Here is an 11,142-nt window from a genome sequence, read left to right as displayed (position 1 = left end):
TGGCTGCCATTCCCACCTTAATATGTTAATGCTTAACACTAGAACAAATAAACTGAAAAACAAGTCAATAAATAATAAAGTATATTGGTGGTCTTTAGTTATTCATGGGACTGATCACAGAAATTTTAAAATAATAATTGAACAAAAATAATTGAAAAATACCTTGTAATTTTTGTTTATCTATTATAAACAATTTTTATAAAAGATAAGCTACTTTGATAAGTTAATGATATAGCCATTTAGTTTATTGATTTGTAACAGGTAAGAAATAATATAAAAATGTGAATTTCATATTTTGAAAGGAAGTTGTATAAAGAAGCAAGAAATATTATATTTTATCTCATTTCACTGAAAGTAGTACTTGATACAAGGTGAGAGCCACAAAATGGCGGGAAGTGGATTATTAATTCTAGCATTGCATAAATTCTCAAGTTCTTGCAGGTGAGTCAAAAACTGTAAGAATTTAAAATCACATCATTAAATAAACTATCTAGTTGTTCATATGCATTCAATAATTACCAACACAAATTAATTTGTAATTTGGGTTTCAGCTTTTACTCCAATGAGGTAGATTTTGATACACTAGTGGTCATAGAGTACTGATCCCAAGTTTTCTTTCTCTAAGTTTCCAATATTTATGTGTCATCTTCATCTCTATTTTATGTTGAAAATTTCGCAGCAATTTCATAATAGTAAATTCTAAAAATAATTCTACTTTTGATGATGTTTTTAGCACAAGGGCTTATCTACTCATTTTAGGAATACCCCTTCTTTGCAATCTTAATCTGCCCAGTTTCTAGAAAAATCTATGCTGATTAGAGAATATATTACTTCCTACTCTCACTAAGATTAATACAGGTTAATAGAAAGAAGCTCCAGGTATAACAATAAAACATCAATAAAGTTTGTAGCCCATATATTAATTTATAATACTTGAGGAAATTTCTTTTATCTGCCTCCTCTACGCTGTGGCTTCATCAGTCATTCTCACGTTACATATTTGTTTTCTTTGTGTTTTCATTCATGTTCACTGAATTATCACAGGCCATATCCTGGCACAGAGTATTCTGTCTTAGAACAAAAGGGTCCTCCTTTATCTCTTGCTTTCTTGAGCAATCAGAGATATACCTCTAGAGCTTATTGAAAATCACAAGTGTCCAATAAAGACACTCCTGTCTCTTGTACTTGACCTTCAGAATTCCCCTCCACTTATTTCAGTTCATATGTGCAACTAGAAATCTAGAATAGCCATTCCTAGCCCAAGAATGCTAGAGAAAAGACTGGTGCTTTTTCTAAGAAGCTTACCTGGAGCCTTATAAGGATTAAATTGAAAACTTTGGGCAAGTATTTATATCATTATGGCAGTGATAGCAGATAAATGAGTCATTACTTGGCTTATATCTCACTAGCGGCCTGGTGCATGAATTCATGCACGGGTGGGGTCCCTTGGTATGGCCTGCGGGGATCAGGCCAAAACCCATCCCCACAGTCCAATACCACCTGCCGCTCCTGCTTGCCATTCCCACTCATCCCGGCACCACTGCGCCTACCGCAAGCTTGAGCCCAGTCAGTCCCAATTGGGTGAGGCTTGCACAGCCAGAGGCCCTTGCCAGCCATGAGCCCTGTGTCTGGTACCCGCCCGAGGTGGTTGGGGGGGGTTGGGATGCGATCGGCCCTCTGGGCAGGCAGTGGGACACCCTTGTTGCCCGGGTTCCGGATCCATCCCGCTGACATTCGCGCCGGTTGTCAGGAGCCACCTGGCGGCAGGTTTTATATCATTTCTTCCTTGTGGAGTGTCTCGGGAGGAGAAGCATCCACGCTGTCCAAGGCCGACTTCCAGGAGGCCGGAGGTGCTGTCAGGATCGTGCCGGTGGTGCTGGTCTGTCGGTGCCTGGCCAGTTCTCCAGACATTGGACTCTCCGGACATTGGACCTGCAGGGAGTGAGTGGCTGTTGGCTGGCTGCTGGGCCGCCAGGACGGGTTGGTCAGCTGAGTGGTGCTCCCACTATGGGAGCGCACTGACCACCAGGGGGCAACTCCTACATTGAGCATTTGCCCTCTGGTGGTCAGTGTGTATCATAGCGACTGGTTGACTGGTCATTCGGTTGTTCGGTCACTTAGGCTTTTATATATATATATATACTAAAGGCCTGGTGCATGAAATGCGTGCATGGGTGGGGTCTCTAGGCCTGGCCGGCAATCAGGGCCGATTGGGGCCTTCCGGCTGCTGGCCAGGGCCTTCCTTCTGGCTACAGGCCAGGGCCTTCCTTCCTGCCGACCTGGGCTTTCCTTCCTGCCAACTGCCAGCTGCCGGCTGCCGGCTGCTGGCAGGGCCTGCCAGATGGGGGGAGGGACCACAGGAGGTTGGCCAGCCACCAGAGGTTGGCTGTGGGAGCACACTGACCTCCTGGAGACACCTCCTGCATTGAACGTCTGCCTCCTGGTGGTCAGTGTGCATCATAGCAACCTGTCATTCTGGTTGTTCCAGCATTCCGGTTGCTTAAGCTTTTATATATATATATATATATATATATAGATAGATAGATAGATAGATAGATAGATATAGATATAGATATAGATATAGATATAGATATAGATATAGATATAGATATAGATAGATATATAGATATATAGATTTGCAGCAGGCCTAAGGGGCATGCTTTGAGATTCTATTCAGGTGGAACAAATAAAAAAAATCATTATGCTGCTCTGCCTTATAAAATAATAATAAATGCCTTCAGTTAACAAAACCCCTTAGGAGTCTGATATTCTTCAACAATATTGTGAGATAGGGCTGTGGTGACTAAACAAATTGAATCAAAAAGAGGAGGCTGTTTTGGGGGAGGGATCTACATTCTTTGGGGTAGATACACAGAAAACCCTAACATTTGTTAATGCTAATCACCTAACATATACCATCATATTTAATCCTTTCATAGATGCTCTGTGACATCTTATCTCTGTGATTTATTATTGTTTCCAATTTGAAGACATAAAAATGAGGCTTAGAGAAGTGGATGGCTTTCCCCAAGTCTAGAATTAGAAAGAAACTGAACAAGAATAGAAAAATCCAGATCTTATGTGTGATTATGATTTAGTCTAGTAAGAGATTAATAAATTATATTTATAATTATATTTTCTATGTTTCTGTATCTTATATAGTTATAAATCTTGTATAAGTTATATAGTGACTTTTCAAAGCCAAATATTTTTCAGAAGTAAATAGGTTAACTCTTATACAACTTAAAAGTAGATCATGCCCCAGCTTGCTTGGTTTGGTGGATAGGGTGTCAGCCTGCAGACTGAAGGGTTCTGAGTTCAATTCTGGTCAAGGGCATGTACCTCAATTGCAGGCTAGATCCCCATGCTGTGTGGGAGGCAACCAATTGATGTGTCTCTCTCATATCAATGTTTCTCTCTCTCTGTCCCTTCCACTTTCTCTAAAAATCAATGGAAAAATATCTTCGGGTGAGGATTAACAAAAACAAATAAGCAAACAAAAAAGTAGGTCATAATTAATATTATTTTAAAATCATTTGCTACCTCTACTGGTGACTTTTTAAAAAAATATATTTTATTGATTTTTTACAGAGAGGAAGGGAGAGGGATAGAGAGTTAGAAACATCGATGAGAGAGAAACATCGATCAGCTGCCCCCTGTACACCTCCTACTGGGGATGTGCCCGCAACCAAGGTACATGCCTTTGACCACAATTGAGCCTGGGACCCTTCAGTCCGCAGGCCGACGTTCTATCCACTGAGCCAAACAGGTTAGGGCTACTGATGACTTTTTGAAGTGATATAAGTTCAATTAAACAAAGTTGGTGTAACTACCTAACATACATCAAACCCTTAAAATAGAATTAATATTCAGTTTATTACAAATATATTTTACAAATTAGTTTAGTGTTACCTTACTTCTCTGTTACCATTGTTACAGAAATTCTTTAAAGTATTTTTTTGTTAATTCTATAGGAAAAGCATATTTCTTCTTAATATAGTTAAACATTGTTTATTTAACATCAAAATTAACATTAGTCTTCTTTATATGTGTTTGTATAAAATTTCTTAACAGCTTAGATTTGAGTCAGGTAGACATTTCTAATTCTGCATAATGAGTTTGAGATTCAAAAGATACTGAAATAAGTGTTCAAGTAAATGACGTAGGCTCATAAATGTTTAAAGATTATACACACACACACACACACACACACACACACACATCAAGGAAGGGAATTCACATGGATAGTTATTTAAAAAGGACATAAATAGGCTGAGACTGAAAATTTAGGACTTATTCACATTAACAGCTTAATATCCTTTTGTATATAAGGGACACAGAAGAGACATCATAATGTCAGAAAGAATGTATATATCTTCTCAACTGAATGGACTTCTCAATGGTCGTGATACACTGCTCAAGAATGGTTTATAGGTTTACTCTGTATATGGTGTGTGTGTGTGTGTGTGTGTGTGTGTGTGTGTGTGTGTGTGTGTGTGTGTTGGTGGGAGGAAGAAGAATAATAAATTAAGTTAACTGTTGCATTCTTATTTGGTTTTCTTCTCTAATGGCTGCAGATGTTAAGAGTGGTGACATATGCCATATTTTTGGTTTATAAAGACCTCTAGAGGAATGAATTAATATGTAAATATTGGTAACCTGTGGGCAACTCAATGCCTCAGAAACTTTACAAAGTTTCTTTCCTGTGGCTGCTTTTGCTCACAATATAGGAATAGCATGTGTCTTTGTTCTGTGCTGAATATTCATTAGCTATATCATGAAGGCATTTTTGTAAATGCAACCCTATTTCAAGCCTATGTAAGCATATAAATACTAGTTTTATGCCTTTCTCTTTATTGTGGCATATCTTAACAGTATTATAAGTGGGTAAAATATTATTTACCCTTATATTTTGTAAGCATTTTTCATAAAATTATAGAGATGTTTGACACTTATAGACTTTGCTTTTAGTTGCGATAGATAACAGACCGACCCTCCTCTTGAGAACAACTAGAAATACAGACAAAATATTAACAAAAAACCATTGAAAAATTACCAAAACAGTGCACATTTCAGAGGGCAATCATGTACACAGGAGAGCTAAAGCATTGCGTTCTTTTCTTCTTTTCCATTTGTTTTCATTAATAATAGAAAATTGTAGAAAGAGTTCTAGTTTAGCACCCTTGTGCCTGAGGACTGAATTATGGGAATGTGTTGCAACTGTGACTTTCACCAAGAGTTTTTATTTTTTTTTTCATAGAAAACTACAATTCTGTAGTTATTTTCAACTGTATTATTTTGGGGGTTATTTTAGATTTTAGAGATTAGCAAGGAAAATAATTCTTCAAAGTAAATCATAATAAATATTACAGTCACAACAAAGTAGGAAATATAAATAGTTACTATGCATAATATAGGAAGTAGCTTTTCTTGATTCTTAAAAGCTTACATTTGAGTTAGGTAGACATGGATTTGAGTCCTGGCTGGCTATCCACTTTCTGGCAATTTTACTTTTGGTAAATTAATTGTGTACTGGTTAAAATGTGGATTTTGTAATCAAAGAAAACACAGTAATTTCAAGAGAAACATCAAACGTGCTTTATTCAAAGTAATGCCCATTGCTAGCTACACATTTCCCCCACCTTTCAGGTAATTTGTGGAAACCGTCCCAATAGAACCTTTCTTGTTTTGAGGCAAACCATTCAGAGACCCAATTTTCCACTTCTTCGTATGTTTTGAAGTGCTGCTCAGAAAGTGTATTTGCCATCGATCAGAACAAGTGGTAATCTGAAGGAGCAAGGTCTGGAGAATATGGTGGTGGGTTAATACTTCCCAGGCAAGATCTTTTAAGGTGTCTTTAACTGATTTTGAAGTGTGTGATGGTACATCATTATGAAGCAAAATTACTTTGCCATGTCTTCTGGCCCATTCTGGTCATTTTATGATCAAAGTGTGGTTCAAATGGATTATTTGTTGTCAGTAGAGATAGATCAGTATTAATGGTTTCACCTGGTTTTAGAAGCTCCTAGTACACCACACCTTCCTGATCCCACCAAACGCAGAGCATTGTCTTCTTTCCGAAGTGATTTGGCCTTGCAGTCGATGTTGATGGTTGACCTGGATCAACTCATGATTTTGTGCATTTGCGATTCTCAAAATAAATCCACTTTTCATTGTCAGTCACAATTTGATGCAAAAAAAGACTTCCTTTTGTGCCGTTGAAGCAACATTTTACTGATGACTTTTAGGTTTCCATTGGTCTTTCGTTCAGTTGATGTGGCACCCGATTTCCTTCCTTTAAAATCTTTCCCATTGCTTGTAAATGATGGGAAATTGTTTGCTGAGCAACGTTTAATCTTTCTGCAAGTTGTTTTTGAGTTTGACATGCATCTTCATCCAATAATGCTTGTAATTGTTGGTCTTCAAACTTTTTCGGTTGACCTGGATGTTTTTTGTCTTTCACATCAAAATCATCACTTTTAAAGCGTTTAAACCAGTGTTCACAAGTATCTTGAGATGCAGCATGTTCACCATAGCTTCCTGAAATATTCAGCAGCACTTTTGTTCAAAATAAAGTAATGAATTAAAACTTCCCGCAAATGCTCTTTTTTTTAGCACAGAATTTGACATTTTTAAGCGTAAAAATATCTATGATGTTAACACCTTCAGCAAATTTGACATATGAAGTTTTGAAGCTTGTTGTCAATACAACAAAATAGCATACATATCAAATCGCATATATAGCAACATATGTGTAAATCCATCTATTGAAAAAAATCCGCTTTATAAACTGGTACTCCTAGTAATTATATAGGTTTTATGATGTTTAAATTATCTGATGTGTATAAAATGCCCAGGCCAGTGATTGGCACACTGTGCTGCTCAATTACTATTATAATTATCATTAGAGGACAATGTTAACTTCATTAGTAAATTTAAAAAATTTGAATAAAAAATAACCATGATCTGCAATATCTCACTAAGCAGGTTAGTAAAGACTTGTTTGTAAGTGATAATGCTACCAATGGTGATCAGCTAGGTAGCCATGTGTATAAGACACATGATTCTTCTAAAAAGCAACATAATACTGAAAAATATTGTGCCCTTGGTTAATAATTACACTTGTTATCTATTATAAAAGAGTAAAACCAAAGGCAGCCAAAAATTTATTAAAAAGAATGTTCACAACATTATTTATATTATAGAAAAATTGGAAACAGACTAAATGTCTAATGAGAAGAATCTATATATATAAAAAGCCAGTGACTGGAATGCTGGACTGACCAGAACGACTGGTCACTATGATGCCCACTGCAGCCGGCCAATTGGCTCGATCAGGGGCGGGGCCAGCCAGCTAACCACCCACGGACCCTCCCCCCAGCCGGCCCTGCCCCTGATCAGCCCCCCCACCCCAATTGGGGGCGGGGCCATCCAGTCAACCTCCCATGTCCCCTCCCCCCCACTGCCTGGCCCCGATCTGCCCCAATTGGGGCAGGCTGGCTGGATCCCACCCATGCACAAATTCATGTACCAGGCCTCTAGTGTTTAATAAATGTAAGTATTACTGTAAAATGAGATAGTATACGGACATTATAATAATATTTGTGAAGATTCTTTTAATGTGGTAGTAGGAAGTTTATTAGATTACTAGAGGCCCAATGCACGAAATTCGTGCAAGGGTCCCGGTCCTCGCAGCCCTGGCCGGCCTTCACAGCTCCAGCCAGCCCTTGCAGCCCAGGCTTCATCAGGAAGGTCGCCGAACGATCCTTCTGCTGTTCGGTCTAATTAGCATATTAGCTCTTTATATAGGATACCCTTTGCTTATGTGGCCTGGGTGGGTTTAACATGTAACCCACATCTAAGTCTATAGGAGTCAAATGTTCCCTTATCTTAGTAATAGTTTTGAGGAAGTGCCTCTGATGTAAGCAGGTTGTGATTAGAGTGCACTTTAGCACTTTTGTTAGAAAGGTGTGAACAAAATTTTTCTTTCAAAGAGCTTTGGAAAAGAAACTCTCTCTCTTTGGACACTGTGGTGAGAGGGTGTGAAGTCTGGAACTGATACTGATGTATTTGGTGAGAGAAGTTAGCATGAGGACAGAGCCACCAAAGAGAGCAAGTCTGCGGGAAGTGCAGGTAAATGGAACCAGACAGAGCCAGCTGGACCTCTGGTTTGTGCTTGAATCCACTTCTTCCTCTCAACTTTTCAGTTCTAGAGCCAATAATTCCCTGGATTTTTTTCAGCCAGTTTAAGTCGGGTGTACTGACTCTTGAAACATAATAAATTCTAAATGACATATGTATGCTATAATACTAAATGGGGAAAGAGGATGAATCAAAATTGAAATACACAATATGTTCCCTATCATGGAATGTACATATTCATGGAAAATATGTAAAAATATCTCTAGTTGATGATCAAGTATTATTTATTCTTTTAGATTTATATGCATTTTTTTAGCTTTTATAATGGGCACATATTAGCTTCATTAACCATCAAACTGTTTATTTTTTTCAAGTTCTATCTTGGGAGGCCAGTTGGGCAAGTCATTTACAATAAACTCTGTTTCCTTACTTCTTGCAGCAGCATAATTTGTACATAGATAAGCAAATAATTCCACTCTGGTCACAAAACAAAACGCATTTAAAATGATTATTCTGAGAGCTAATTTCCCCTTTTCTTTTTCCCACTTTAATACCTATTTACATGGTTTGAGGGACATGAATGCCCCTTTTAATTGTGCACCCAGTCGTCTTTGGGCCCATCAGCCCACATATCCCAGCCAGCCCAGTTCTGCCAGTCTTCACTGTAAGCCCCTTCCTGGTCCTGAATCAAAGTTAATATTTGGAGTAGCTTTTCAATATGTATATTCAAAGGTTGTATTGTAACTAATTAACTGTTAAACATTCCGATATATTGCTTAAGTCTTTTTCACATAGAGAAACTAAATCTACAATTCTAAATGCAGAAACAAAACCCAAGCACCCACTCCTATTTACATGTTAAATTTTCAAATAATAGCAATGATCATCTTTGTTAAATTCTTATTCGTCTGTGTCTGATAGGAGTCATTTTCATGCCTATATTTTCCCTTTGCCATTAAAAGATTTTTTAAAAGAATTTTATATTTAAAAATAGCTTTAAAGAAAGGTGTTTGGTTGACAAGAAAAGCATATTACCAAAGGGCAGGAAAGAAAAACTAAAAGCAGCCCGCCAAAGTGGCATAACCCCTGAGACTGCAGTGAGTGTGTGAAGAGTGATTTAAGTCCCCTTTCTCAGTGTGAGATAACAGGATGGAAAATGTGAATGGACTGGCAGTATGCTGCTCAGGCACACTTCGAAGGGGGTCCCAGGCCTTCGAAAGTCTAGGTCAAGCTCCCAAGCACGGAAACCACAGGGAGTTAATGATAATTGAGATCATATGTTTCTTATCAAAGCTTCCTCAAGAAAAGCAGCTTAAGGGAAAATTCATAAATATGTGTCTTGACCACAGTCTACCAATCCCCTTCCGCATTGGAGCCTTCAGCTAATTTGTTGACTTAATTACCCAAGGCACAGGAAGGTTACCAGAGTGATAATCTGATTTTCTCTGATTGCTGATCACTGCAGAAAGTGGCCCATAGGATGCAAAATAAAGCTAGAACCTTAGGCAATGTAAAATGCCGAGGTGAGGCAATTATCCAGATAATCCAGGCAAAGTTGACTGTTTACAGTAATCAAATTATCTGGATAAGTACTCAACCTACACTGTCTACCAGAACAGTGGCTTTAATCATATCATTTGGTCTGGTTATTCCTTATATCTAAATTTAGTGTGAACTACTTATATTTAATACTCAAAATCATAAGGAAAACACTATTACAAGATTCTATAAAAAACTTCATCCTATATGATAGGGATAACAAGCGACACTTTGTCTGAATAAAGAATGAGTTCTTATCTTTAAGTAATTAGACACCATGAGACCACAGAAAGACAATATATGGGCAAATATAAATTTACTGTGGATGGATCTGATATGAAGGCCTGTATAAAAAAGGAGGTAAGGAAACAGAGGCTGTATGGTGAAGGAGAGCTTATCTCACACTGCCTTCATTCGAAATCTTTATCCTGTTGATTTCTGATTGTTAAGAGCCACTAAAAAGAAAATATCTTTAAATGGAAGGAAGACTCCGTTAACTCATTTTATTGTTTATTTTAGAAATTTTAGAAAATATGGAAAATTATAAAGGAGAAAACCCAAAGCACCACTGTTAATGTTATTGTGTATGTTTTCCCACACTTTGTAATAATATATGGTGCTATTTGAGGCTTTAGATCAAACCAGGCATGATTTTTCAATTATGGAGGCCAACAAAAATGTTGGAATTATACTATACATACTGTTTTGGGACATGCCTTTCTCATTAGATAACATTTTGGGTGTCTTTCTATGTCAATGACTATGTGGATACAGAATCATTTTTAATTCTCTTACATGAACACAACATAAATCCAACCTCTATTTTTGGACTCAGTTGTTTCCAATTTTCTTATAAAGCGCTCAGTGTTGTCTATCCTTACAAGTGCATCTTTATATATGTTTTTTTCTTAAATTTCTAGAAATAGAATTTCTGGCTCAAAATATGCACATTTTCATGGCCTTTGATATGCATTCACACATACATTTTTCTGACTTTTCAAAGGCACGAGCTTGGTATAAGACTGCCTTATACCAAGAGTGGTTCTATATAGCCTGTTATTCCTAAACAACACGTTTACTTAAAATTATTTTTTATTTTGCAATTTGATAGGATAAAAAGTCAAATTTTTGGTATTTTTCTTTGTATTTAAAAAAATAAATATTTTATGGTTATTTTCCATTTATATTTTTATTTTGTTAATTGCCTATTTACATCATTACATCATTTTTCTTTTGGGATATTTTTAAATTTCTTTTTTACATTTAAGACCTCATTATCATAGTAAGAATATCAAACCTCTAACACTATTTTGCAAATAATTTTTCATTTGCCTTATAATATTCTAAATATATGTTTTCAGTATAGAAGCTTTCCAAATTATGTGATCAGTTTTTATGAACTTTTTCTTTATTGTATCTGCCTTTGATCTTTTGCTTAAAAAGTGTTTCATTTCCAGAAAA

General features: G+C 37.0%; 1 long non-coding RNA gene across 1 annotated transcript in view; it reads right to left on the bottom strand.

The window, feature by feature from the left end:
* Positions 1 to 240: 240 nt before the first annotated feature.
* The window catches only part of LOC132214955 (uncharacterized), a 94,672-nt gene continuing 83,770 nt past the window's right edge, over positions 241 to 11,142 (bottom strand). Inside the window, exon 3 of the long non-coding RNA XR_009448375.1 lies at positions 241 to 1,932. This is a non-coding gene — a long non-coding RNA (uncharacterized LOC132214955). The remainder of the gene's footprint in view (positions 1,933 to 11,142) is intronic.

Source organism: Myotis daubentonii, chromosome 13 (genome assembly GCF_963259705.1).
Source record: "Myotis daubentonii chromosome 13, mMyoDau2.1, whole genome shotgun sequence".
Lineage (NCBI taxonomy): Eukaryota > Metazoa > Chordata > Mammalia > Chiroptera > Vespertilionidae > Myotis > Myotis daubentonii.
This window is presented reverse-complemented; position numbering and strand designations above follow the sequence as displayed.